The sequence below is a fragment of the Callithrix jacchus genome, chromosome 15 (assembly GCF_049354715.1).
Source record: "Callithrix jacchus isolate 240 chromosome 15, calJac240_pri, whole genome shotgun sequence".
Taxonomy (NCBI): Eukaryota; Metazoa; Chordata; class Mammalia; order Primates; family Cebidae; genus Callithrix; species Callithrix jacchus.
The window spans coordinates 11,665,484-11,678,483 of record NC_133516.1 but is presented as its reverse complement, the minus strand read 5'-3'; the positions used below and the strand labels follow the sequence as shown (position 1 = coordinate 11,678,483).

At 44.0% G+C, this 13,000-nt stretch overlaps 2 protein-coding genes and 1 pseudogene across 35 annotated transcripts in view; 2 read left to right on the top strand and 1 right to left on the bottom strand.

Annotated features, from left to right (window-relative positions):
- LOC144576556 (uncharacterized) overlaps positions 1-13,000 on the top strand; it is a 537,019-nt gene that overhangs the window by 277,614 nt on the left and 246,405 nt on the right. For 33 of the 34 annotated variants that reach the window (XR_013527075.1, XR_013527049.1, XR_013527037.1 and 30 more), the window contains 4 exons: positions 260-348; positions 1,805-1,866; positions 2,143-2,405; positions 2,944-3,041. The gene's annotated coding sequence lies outside the window, so the exon portion shown is untranslated. The remainder of the gene's footprint in view (positions 1-259; positions 349-1,804; positions 1,867-2,142; positions 2,406-2,943; positions 3,042-13,000) is intronic. The other variant, XR_013527041.1, reaches the window with a different exon arrangement.
- The window catches only part of LOC144576563 (uncharacterized), a 181,483-nt gene that overhangs the window by 120,406 nt on the left and 48,077 nt on the right, over positions 1-13,000 (bottom strand). The window lies entirely within an intron of this gene.
- LOC144579653 (U6 spliceosomal RNA) lies at positions 7,039-7,136 on the top strand (annotated as a pseudogene).

The window sequence follows — 13,000 nt, the reverse complement described above, 5'->3', positions numbered from 1 at the left end:
ACTTGGGAGGCTGAGGCAGGTGAATTGCTTGAACCCAGGAGCCTCTTGAGAACTTGGGACTACAGCACATGCCACCATACTCAGCTAATTTTTTTATTTGTAGTGGAGATAAGTTTTCTCTATGTCACCCAGGCTGGTTTCAAACTCCTGGACCTAAGTGATTCACCTGCCTTGGCCGTTCAAATTGCTGCAGTTACAGGTGTGAACCATGCCTGTTTTTTTTTCCTCATTTTTCTCTCTTTCCTTCCTTCTTTGGTAGATGGAAATGTGTCATGTACCAGCTATTCATCCAATGACTGCTCCTCAGTTCCAAATTCAGCCTTCACTGCCTGCTCTGCAAACATAGAGGTGGGATCTTTAAATTCTTCCTCTGTCAACTGGTGCATTATTAAATGTTGTCAGTACATGATGCTTGAGGGGCATTATAAGAGGGTTTTTTTTCTAGTTGTGTACAAATCTTCACAGGCACTGAGCTTCTTTAGCACCAGGCTCCTGCCCTGCATAATGCTTAGTAGCCCGCAGTGACCAGCGGTTTCTCCGCATTTTCCTGGGTGGTTTTGTAGTGAGACAGCTGTTTACCAATACGTTAAGCTAGCACCCTAGATGGTGGCTTTTCAGCAAATTCCAGAAGGCATATTGCTAGCATGTTCCACCAAGTGGTAATGCAGCAATTCTACCATTGAATTACCCATGACTGTGCCCTGTCCAAGGGGGCCTGGATCTCAGCCTTAGTGGGGAATCCCTTCCTTGGTCACTCCATCTCAGTGTAGGGACAGTAGGAAGTTACTGCTCCTTGTAACAGCTGGTCCTATACTTTGTTTTTTTGAGGCAGGGTCTCTCTCTTTCCCAGTGTAAAGTGCAGTGGTGAAATCGTGGCTCACTGCAACCTTAACCTCCTGGGCTGAAGCAATTTTTTCACCTCAGCCTCCCAAGTAACTAGGACTACAAGTGTGTGCCACCACACCTGGCAATTTTTTTTTTTTTTTGGTAGAGCCAGGGTCTCACTGTGTTTCCAAGGCTGGTCTCAAACTGCGGGCCTCAAGCAGTCCTCCAGCCTTGGCTTCCCAAATTGCTGGAATTGTAAGCATGAGCCACCTTGTCTGGCCTCTGGTAGCCATATGTTCTCTAGAGTTCTCTTTTTTTTTGTAGCCAATCTCTCATATGGTGTCCCCTTGTTATATAATTAATTTTGTTTTACTTTAAATTTTACCAGTTTAAACTTTGGGTGACTTTTGTCTTTTGATTGGACTCTGACAAATACAGAACTGATGCTAGGAAGGGTTCTGGGAGAAAGACCCACACAAATGGGATCTGGGCATAGGTTTGGTTATCCAAGGGGCAGCGTTGAGCTCCTTGTCAATGGGAAATGGGCTGCTGGTGATTTTTAGGAAGTGACCTCATAATGTTTCAAGCTACCACTTCCTGTTGATTGTGATGAAATGCCAGCTGAGACACATGCCTTAGGAGCTAAGTGGCTTCTTTACTTGACCACTATGAAGACTTCTGTCAAGAGGGTTTTTTTGGATGCAGTGGAGCAGGGGCACCTAATCCCTCAATCACAGGCCTGTACTTGGCCACACAGCAAGAGGTGAGCAGCAGGTGGGCAAGCAAAGCTTCATCTGTATTTATGGCCACTCCCGTCTTTTCCACCTGATCTCCACCTCCTGTCAGGTCAGTGGCAGCATTAGATTCTCATAGGAGCAGGAACCCTATTGTGTAACTGTGCTTGCAAGGGTTCTACCTTGCTGTGTCTTTATGAGAATCTGTTGCCTGATAATCTACCACTATCTTTCATCACCCACAGATGGGACCATGTAGTTGCAGGAAAACAAACAAGCTCAGGACTCACACTGATTGTACATTATGGTGAGTGATATAATTATTATATGCTACAATGTAATCACAAAGTACACAATAAATGTAATGTGCTTGAAATATTCCAAAACTGACCCCTGCCCCCAGCCTGTGGAAAACTTGTCTTTTATAATATTGGTCCCGGGTGCCAAAAACCTGGGGACCGCTGCGCTTGAGCACTCACAGACAGAAAAACACGAAGCTCAAGTCTTAGCATAAGTCACGGTCTAAGATCCAGAGAGCTTCCACGATAGCCCAAACACAATTCCTTATTTCTTGTTTCCACAGGGTTATTATTGAAAATCAAACACAAACTTAAAGGTGTGAATTGCTGAATTACAATGACAGTTGAATTCACTGCATCTCCAAGGTTCTCATGAGAACATTGGGGCACTAATAGGTGAAGAATGGGATTTTCTTTTTGAGACCGTCTCCCTCTGTTGCCCAGGCTGGAGCACAGCGATGTGATCTTGGCTCACTGCAGTCTCAACCTCCCGGGCTTAAGCTATCCTCCTGCGTCAGCCTCTGGGATAGCTGAGGTATGACCACAGGTATGAGCCACCACACCCAACTAATATTTTGTGTTTTGTGGAGATGTGGTTTTACCACATTTCTCAGTCTGGTCTTAAACTCCTGGGCTCAAGACATCCACCCACCTTAGACTTCTAAAGTTTTGAGATTATAGGCAGCAGCCACCATGCCTGGCCCTGTTTTCTTTGGTACTGGTTTAATTTGAAGGCCTCCAATTGTCTTCCTGACTTCTAGGCTTGCTCACTTCAGCCTATTCACTGAAGCCAGAGGAATTTTTCTAAAAGGCCAATTTGGGTCCAAATGGTTCTTGATTAAAACCTGCTGGTGACTGCCCATTGCCTTTAAGATAAAATCAAACTAATTTGGCCACAGGGCCTGGTAAGAGCTGGCCTCGGCTTACCTTTCCAGTTTTATCCTGCACCACCCTCCCATATCCCTATCCTCCAGCCACATGGAATGTCAGTTTCTTTGGGGGACTTTACTGGTGTCCTTCAGGAAACCTTCCCCTACCCTCATCATCACTCTTTGACTCTCGTCTTTGCTCATCTTTCGCCTCAGCCGAGGTGTCTCACCCATTCTCTATGATGCGACAAGAAGCCCCTTGGGAGCATTTCAGTCTCACTCTGTACTTCTGTCATTGTGCTCCTCACAGTCTGGTAAGTGTTGGCATACGATTGCTATATTAGTCTATTTTGCATTGTTATAAGCATACATATGAGGCTCAGTAGTTTATAAATAGAAAAGGTTGGCCAGGCACAGCAGCTCATGCCTGTAATCCCAGCACATTGGGAAGCCGAGGCAGGTGGATCACAAGGTCAAGGGATTGAGACCATCCTGGCCAACATGGTGAAACCCCATCTCTACTAAAACACAAAAATTAGCTGGCCTTGCTGGTGCATGCCTGTAATCCCAGCTACTCAGGAGGCCGAGGCAGGAGAATTACTTGAACCCAGGAGGTGGAGGTTGCAGTAAGTCTACATCATGCTACTGCACTCCAGCCTGGATGATAGAGTGAGACTCCATCTCAAAATAATCATCATCATCATAACAAACGTAGCTAGGTATGGTGGTCCATGCTTGTAATCCCAGCTACTTGGGAGGCAAGATCCCTTGAGCCCAGGAGATGGAATCTGCAGTGAGTCATAATCACCTCACTTTACTTCAAGCCTGTGTGACAGAAGTGAACTCTGTATCCAAAAAAGAAAATAGTCATTGGGGAAAAAAGACTAAACAAGCAAAGGTGTCAGGAGAGTCCTGTGAATGTGGGTCATGTCAGCAGAGTGTAGGGACTACTGGGCAGGAGGGACTTGAAGAACGGGGTGGTGGAGACAAGGTCATTCATCCTAAACAGTTTGCCCTGTAGCATGTAGATCAAATATCCCATGTTGGCTGCTAGTGACTGAACTGGGCTTCCTGTTTCTGTGTTTGGTTTGACCATCACAATGTTGAAAAACCTTTGAAGTGAATACCTTGCCATTTGCTACAGTTCCTCCTGGGCTCTGTCATTACTCCAGCCTCCTTTCTTCATGTAGGTTGCCTGATATGCTGAAACCTGTGTTTGCTCTCCCTGCAGATGGGTGGGTAGGAGGTTATTTAAGGAGGAACATTTAATATATAAGATTTTATATATGTATATATGTGTGTGTGTGTGCATATATATGTTGGTGTATATATGTGTGTGTATATACATGTGTGTGTATATATGTGTGTGTGTGTGTGTATATATATATATATGAAAGTAAATAGACTGGGTGTGGTGGCTAAAGCCTAAAATTCCAGCACTTTGGGGCGCCAAGGCAGGAGGATTAGTTTGATCTAGGAGTTCAAGACCAACCTAGGCCACATAGTGGCCTTCTCTACAAAAAATTTAACAAATTAGGCATGGGGGCATACACCTGTAATTTGAGTTACTTGGTTAGGCTGAAGTGGGAGGATTGCTTGAGCCCAGGAGTTGAAATCTGCAGTGAGCTGGGATCTCACCACTGTGCTCCAGTCTTGGTAACAGAATGAGATCCTATCTCAGAAAAAAAAACAGACAGAGAGAAATAGATCCAGTACTGGTGGGAGTATACTTTTGAGTCCTCTTTAGGAGAAAATTATATTTTAATATTTTTTTCTTAAGTTTTTTATATTCTAGCAAACCATTTTTTCAACAAGGAGAAATAAATGTCATTTAAAGAGCCCTAGGAGCAAGGGCAGACTCAGAATGTCAGAAGCACTGTAGTCATTTTGAGCAGCTTCTATCTTCGGACTGCTAAGCTGGCCAGTGCCAGGTTGGGTCCATTTTTTCTCCTCTTCAATTTCTTAAACTGAAAGAGTCCTGCTAGAATCTGAAGTCAGATCTGTAAGTCAGCATGGAGTCAGCAGTTTGCTATGTTGTGAGGTCTTACCCCAGGAACTACAGAATACAAAATGCAAGAGAAAGCTGGAATAGAGCATCTCTCAGGGAAATGAGAGCCAGAGATACGGCAGTGCCCTATGGAGACAGCCAGCCTTGTGGAAAGGCTGTACTTTGGTTAGATGTCCACAATCTGGAATGTGACCTTCGATATTATTGGTCCACAAACTCCGGTTTCTCGTTTTTCCTGCAGAGGTCAGTGTCGTAGGGAGTGGTTCATCTTAGCAGAATTTCCTGGTTTTCATGGCAGGTGTTCCATTTGTTAATTGACAAAGGAGGCATATTTCTCCTCTGGTAACCAGAATATTTATATCCTTTCCCTCGGGACTCCCTTGAAGGTTCTTGGGAAACTAAGCAGAGGATGAGGAAAGGTTGTGAACACGCTTGCTGGTCCCTTCCTGTCCTATAAAAGAGCACACCTCTTCTGTAACCGGAAGACCCTTTTCATTAGTCAAGGCTGGACAGACTGATGGGTGTGTGTGTGTAGACACGGTCTCACTCTGTTACCCAGGCTGGAGTGTAGTGGTGAGATCATTGCTCACAGCACCTTCCACTTCCTGGGTTCAACTGTCCTCCCACTTAAGCCTCCAGGGTAGCTAGGACTATAGGAATGTGCTGCCATACCCAGCTCATTTTCTAATTTTTTTTTTTTTTTTTTGTAGAGTTGAGGTTTCAGTGTGTTGCCAAGGCTGGTCTTAAACTCTTGGCCTCACGGGATCCTTCTATCTTAGTCTCCCAGTGGGCTGGGATTATAGATAGGCGTCACCTCACCTGACCTGTGATGAGTTTTTGACAATGTCATTCCTTTTTTACAGAAGCACCTAAGCTGAAGAGTCTCTTGAGAACAAGTACTATCCTGTGGTTTCATAACCTTTCTTCCATTTGTGGTTCTTGCCGAGTTAAATTTAAAGTGCATCTTATCAAGATGGATAAACCCAACTTTTCCAGAGCTGGAATATAGAAAATGGATGGACATATAAGTCCCACTCACCCATAGCCAAGGCATGGAGACCTGAACACACCTGAGCCCTAGACATCACATTTCATTGTGAGTAGCTCTGAGATAACACTTCTGGTTGGTAAGTGCCCGCTGGCAATACTTGATGTAGCAGCAAGTGAAGGAATAAAGAGTCAAGAAAACATTTTCTGTTCCCAATTCTAGCATTAATTTGATTAGATAATTATTCTATGAAGAATTTTCATATGCCACAGTTGTGACCCAATTCTCAAGTGAACTGAAAACTTATATTTAAAAGTCAACCTTCTCTCACTCTGTTGCCCAGACTGGAGTGCAGTGGTGCAGTTATGGCTCACTGCAGCCTCAACCTACTAGGCTAAAGCAATCCTTCCTCAGCCTCACAAGTAGCTGGGACTACAGATGCTTGCATGGATTTTGGTCTATGTGGATATTGGGGAGCTGGAACCGATCTCCCCATATACCAAGGGACAGATTGTATCTGTTTTGTTTTCTTTTGTTTTTGAGACAGTCTTTCTCTGTTGCCTAGGCTGGAGTGCAATGGCACAATCTCAGCTCACTGCAACCTCCACCTCCCAGGGTTAAGAGTAGGCTAAGATTACAGGTACCTGCTATCATGCTGAGCTAATTTTTGTATTTTTGTAGAGACAGGGTTTTATTATGTTGGCCAGACTGGTCTTGAGCTCCTGACTTCAGGTGATCTACCTGGCCTCAACCTCCCAAAGTGCTGGGATTACAGCTGTGAGTCACTGTGCTGGGCCTTTTTTTCTTTTATTTTTTTCAAGGTGGAGTTTTGCACTTTCTCCCAGGCTGGAGAGCAATGGTGCACTCTCAGCTCACCACAACCTCCACCTCCCAGGTTCAAGTGATTCTCCTGCCTCAGCTTCCAGAGTAGCTAGGGTTACAGGCACCACCGCACCTAATTTTGTATTTTTTAGTAGAGATGGGGTTTCTCCATGTTAGGTCAGGCTAGGCTTGAACCCCTGACCTTAGGTGATCCACCTGCCTTGGCCTCCCAAAGTGCTGAGATTACAAGTGTGAGCCACCGCACCCAGCCTCTATCTGTTTTTACAGTTATGCTGTTAAATACATGATGTTCCAAGACAGTGGTAAATTTTTAATGACAATTTTTAATTGAGTGGAATTACCATAAAAATAATAAAAGTATCAGCTAATATTTACTGAGCTGTTACTAGGTACCTATAAATACCATAGATTTTTAAATTCCCCATAACTCTTCCTGATTTCGCTTAACCGCTCTATCTGAAATTACTCATGCTTGCTTCAGTAGCACATATCCTAAAGCCGGAATAATAGAGAGATTGGCATGGCCTCTGCAAGAATGACGTGCAGATTTGTGAAGTGTTACGTACGTTTTTAAAACGGAAAAATATTACTCTTAGATTTACTGTGTTTGTGCATATGACCTTTTGTTTAGGTTGAATTGTATCCGAAGATGATATTTCCAGCCAGAAATGAGATGACTGTGAGTCACAGGACATTAGCATTCTTGTTATACTTGGTGTAAACTGCCGAGCTTTCAGGCATGGTGGCTGTCGGCCTATAATTCCAGCACTTTGGGAGGCTGAGGTGGGAGGATCGCTTGAGGCCAGGAGTTGGAGGAGGCAGTACAGTGAGTCACTGTATTCTTTTTTAAAAATTTCCAAGCTTTACCCTGGTGGAAGGCTTGTATACAATTTAAACATCACTAATAGTAAAAATGCCCATTTCACTGCACCTTTGCTGGCACAGGGTACAATAACAAGTTATTTTTTGTTTGATCATTTTTAGTAAATAAAAGATATCATTAATACTTTATTTTTGTTACATTTGAATATATATTTCCTTATATTACTTTATTAGCTTTCTTTTTCTCTCTCTCTTTCTTTTTCAGATGAAGTTTCACTCTTGTTGCCTAGGCTGGAGTGCAACGGCACAATCTCTGCTGACTGCAACCTCCTTCTCTTGGATTCAAGCCATTTTCTTGCCTCAGTCTGCAGAATAACTGGAATTACAGGCATGTGCCACCATACCTGGCTAAGTATTTTCAATAGAGACAGGGTTTCTCCATGTTTGTCAGGCTGGTCTCGAACTTTGTACCTCGTGATCCAACTGACTCAGCCGGGATTAGAGCGTGCCCAGCTAGCTTTCTTTCTTGCTCCCCCTCCTTTTTTGGGAGACCAAGTCTCACTCTGTAGCCCAGGCTTGAGTATGGTGGTACAGTCTCGACTCACTGCAGCCTTGACCTCCTGGACTCAGGTGATCTTTCCACCTCAGTAACTGGGACTGTAGGCCACCATGTCTGGCTAATTTTTTTGATTTTTAATAGAAACAAGGTCTTGCTATGTTTCCCAGTCTGGTCTGGAATTCCTGGCCTCAAGCAGTTCTCCCACCGCCCCCTCCCAAAGTGCTGCTATTATAAGCATCAGCCACCAAGGTTGGGCTGTCCATGTCTTTTCTGTTTATTTGTAGAGTTAACATGTCTTTTACTAATTAGATGATCTCTATATTTAATCTTTTATTAAATTATAAAAATAGTAAATACTTTTAAATGAAGAAGTGGAAATTTTCCTTTACTCTTTAGACCCATAATCTTGTCTCAGGAAATAATTGGCCGTATTGTTCAAATACATATGGGCTGATTGAATATCGCTTCTCATTTTCATGTTTTGTGGACATCTGTGTCAATTTCTATTGATGTATCTGAATCCTTTTCATGGTTGCATAATGTTTTAGTATATGGATATATCACAAATAGCCATTTAGGCTCCTTCTAATATTTGCTTTGAGCTCTTTATGTCATGAAAAATTAACCTCCTCAGCAGGTGTGGCAGCTCACACCTGTCATCCCAGCACTTTGGAAGGCTGAGGTGGGAGAACTGCTTGAGGGAAAAGGATTACCACCAGCCTCGTCGACATAGCAGCACATTGTCTCTAATAAAAATTAAAGATAACGTGAGCTGGACATTGCAGTTTACAGCTGTAATCCCAGCTACTGGGGAGTCTGAGACTGGAGGATCACTTGAGCCTAGGAGGTCGAGGCTGCAGTAAGCTATGATCACACAACTGCATTCCAGCTTTGGTAACAGTAAGAATGTGTTTCTTCAATAAAATAAAAATCAGGTTGGAAGATTGCTGAAGTCCTGGAGGTTGAGGCTGCAATGAGCTGTGATTGTACCACTGCGGTCCAGCCTAGGGGATAGAGCAAGCTTCTTTCTCAAAAAAGTAAAATAGAATAAAAATAAACCCTTTAGCATATTTTCCAGTAACACTTTCCCTCTTACGTTTTTCCTAGAAGCTCTTGAATTCTGTTTGCTTTTCACATATCTTTTAAAACTTTTATGGGATTTCCTGATTCTTTCTTTTATTTTTAAAGAATATCTGTTTGTCACTTCCGGCTGGATCTACCATGAAAGACATCAGAGTTCAGGAGGAGACTTGGCATCATGTTATTCAGGTACAAAAAGACTCGGACAATAACTCAACAATGATCAAACAATAGTGCATGTGTCAAGTGCAATGGGAAGCTTTTCTGGAGAGTGGGAGAAGCTTCCAGATAAGGTGACAGTGAAGCTGGCTTTTGAAAGATGAGGAAGAGTTGTGTGAGAGTAGGGAGCGAAGGGGGATGTGGAGGGATGGGGAATGGTCAGGGAAACCAGCAGTTCAAAGACCTGGACAATTAAGATGGCACATTTGGTTCAGGGAATAGGGAATTAAGTGTGGCAGGAATGCTTTGGAGAGACAGTAATTGGCTTGTATGGAATTTTGCCTGAGAGACCTCACTACAGTTTCTAATCTGGTGATGTTATCATCCATCTCTGTTTCTGTCAGATAGTTTGGAATAGGTGTGATGATCACAGTAACATCAAGCATAATATTTTGTGAATTCTCACAAAATTCCAGGCAGGTACCAGTTATCCCCATTTTCTGAATGAGGTGATAAAGACTTAGGGATAATGAGTGATTTGCCCAAGCTCACATGGATATTGAGCTGAGTCAGATGTAGGGACTGGTTTGACTTTAATGCTTGCTCTGTTCATGAGCACCATGTATTGCTTCTCCTATGCAGTTAGGCAGGTAGGTGAAAGAAAAGTCCATGTTTCTCTCGTCACACACTTTGACTGACTGTGTGTGTGGAGCTTATACACCAAATTCTCCAGTGTTCTGGATATTAACTGGGTATCCCACAATTTTATTTTGACACTACCTGGAGCTGGCGCAGACCCTGCAGGTTAGGCGTTTAGTCCCGTGAGACTACCCTCACTTTAGATGCCAATGGCAAGTATTAGGTTTTGTCCTGTACTTTTGACCAACCTATTACAAATCAGGGGTTCTCATGACCCCCTTCTTTGATTTAATCATATGCTGGAACAGCTTATAGAACTCAGAAAAATAGTTTATTATTTTTTTTTCTGAGAGACAGGGTCTCATTTTTTTGCCCAGGCTGGTGTGCAGTGTTGCAGTCATAGCTCACTGCAGCCTCAACTGCCTGGGCCCAAGTGGTCCTCCTCCCTTCCTAGTAGCTGAGACGACATGCCTGCACCACCACATCTGGCTAATTTCTTTTATTTTTTTTTTAGCGATGGGATCTTGTTTTGTTGCCCAGGCTGGCCACAAATTCCTGGGCCCAAGTGATCTTCCCACCTTAGTCACTTAAAGTGCTGGGATTACAGATGTGAGCCACCACATCTGGTGAGTTCATTTTCTATTCCTGGTTCACTGTAAAGGATATGTCTCAGAAACAGCCAGTGAAAGAGATGTGCATGCTGGATGCAGTGGCTCATGCCTGTGATCCCAGCGCTTCGGGAGGTTGAGTTGGGAGGATCGCTTAAATGCAGGAGTTTGAGTTCAGCCTGGGAAACATGGTGAAACCCTCTCTCTATAAAATACAAAAATTAGCTGGGCATGTTGATATGTACCTGCAATCCCAGCTACTGAGGAGGCTGAGGCAGGAGAATCACTTGAACCCAGTATGCAGTGGTCGCAGTGAGCTGAGATCACGCTACCGCTCTCCAGCCTGGGCTGCTGAGCAAGATTTTTTCTCAAAAAATAAATGAATATAAATAAATAACTAGGTGTGGTGGTGTGCACGTGTTGTTCCAGCTACTAGGGAAGCTGAGGTGAGGATGCATTGAGCTGGGGACTGGGGAATCGTAGGTTGTGGTGAGCTGAAATTGTGCCACTGCACTCTAGCCTGGACAAAAGAGCCAGACCCTGTCTTTAAAAAAAAAGAAAGAGGAGAACGAAAGGAAGGAAAGGGAGAAAGAAATGAAAGATGGATGCCCAGGGGAAGGTAAGTGGGAGGTGCACAGAGCTTCCATGCCCTCTGTTCAACATGCTGCCCTCCCAGCACCACCTGTATTCAACCAGAAGCTCTGCAAACCCTGTTGTTCAGGGTGTTTACAGAGGCTCGATTATGCAAGCCTGATGGATAAAATCTTTGGCCATTGATAATTAAGTCAATCTTCAGCCACTCTCACCTCCTGGAGTTCGGCAGGTGAGGCTAAAAGTTCTAAGCCTCTAATCATGTGGTTGCTTTCTCTGGCAATCAGCCTTCCTCCTGAAGAAATCCAGGAGTGTGCACCCACCCAGTCATCTCAACCACATCCCCAAATGCATTCTTAGCATGCTGGAGATCCCAAAGTTCTTAGAGTCTCTTGTGTTAGAAAGCTGGGATCAAGATCAAATATTAAAACTAAAGATGCTCCTATCACCTCTACCACTGAGGTCTTTATTAGCATTCAATAATAAAGGGAAAGGAACCAGGGACAGAGAAGAAATTATTTATTTTCTTTTTTTTTGAGACAGAATCTCCCTGTGTCATCCTGGCAGGAGCACAGTAATATGATCATAGCTCATGATAGCTTTGACCTCCTGAGCTCAAGTGATCTTCCCACCTCAGACATCAGAGTAGCTGGGACTACACATGCATGTCACCCATGCCCAGCTCATTTTTGTAAAGATTAGATTTAGTCATGTTGCCCAGGCTGATCTGAAACTCCTGGGCTAAAGCCATTATTTCACATCAGCCTCTCAAGTAGCTGGGACTGCAGGCGCACACCACCATGTCGGGCTGATAATGATTTTTATGCTTTCATAGAGGTGGGATTTCACTCTGTTTTCCAGGCTAGTTTCAAACTCCAGGCCTTAAATGTTCCTCCTGCCTTGACTTCCCAAAGTGTTGGGGTAATGGGTGGGATCCACCATGCCCAGCAGTCAGAAAGATCCTTATAAAAGAAAGAGGTTAGAAGAGTGAGAATTGGAGCAGGAGATGTGTTGGTGGAAGCAGAGTTAGAGAGGGAGATTTGCAGATGTTTCACTTCTGGCTTTGAAGTTGGAGTTAAGGGCCACGATCCAAGGAATGGGGGTGGCTTCTAGAAGCTGGAAAAGCCAAGGGAACACTTTAGAGCCTCCAGAAGGAATGCAGCCCTGCTGACACCTTAACTTTAGCCTTAATAGACCTAATTTGGGCTTCTGATTCCCAGAAGTGTAAGTTGGTAGATTTGTGTTATTTTAAGGGACTATTGTAGGGTAGTTTGTGGCAGCAGCAAGAGGAAATAAACATGACGCCAAGCATCGTGGCTGATGTTGGTAATCCCAGCACTTTAGGAATCCCGGCAGGAGGATCACTTGAGGCCAGGAGTCCAAGGTCAGCCTGGGCAACATAGTGAGACCCTGTCTCTACAAAACATTAAAAGGACCGGGTGTGGTGGCTCACTCCTGTAATCCTAACACTTTGGGAGGCCAAGGATCACCTGAGGTCAGGAGTTTGAGACCAGCCTGGCCAACATGACAAACCCCCATCTCTACTAAAAATACAAAAATTAGCCAGGCATAGTGGCACACAACTGTGATCCCAGCTACTTGGGAGGCTGAGGCTGAGGAACCACTTGAACCTGGGAGGCGGAGGTTGCAGTGAGCTGGGATTGCACCATTGCACTCCAGCTTGGGCAAGAAGAGTGAAACTCCATTTCAAAATAAAACAAATTAGCCAGGCACGATGGCATGCACCTGTCGTTCCAGCTACTAGGGAGTCTTGAGGTGGGAGGATCAGTTGAGCCTAGGAATTTGAGGTTGCAGCGAGCTGTGATTGCACCACTCCGCTCCAGCCTTGGTGATAGAGTGAGATCTTGTTTTTTTTAAAAAAAAAAAAAAAAAAAAACGGGAATGGGGACAGATTGCAATGTTAAATAGAAAGGTCAGGGGTGGCCTCCTAAGTGAAAATTGAGCAAAGACTTGGA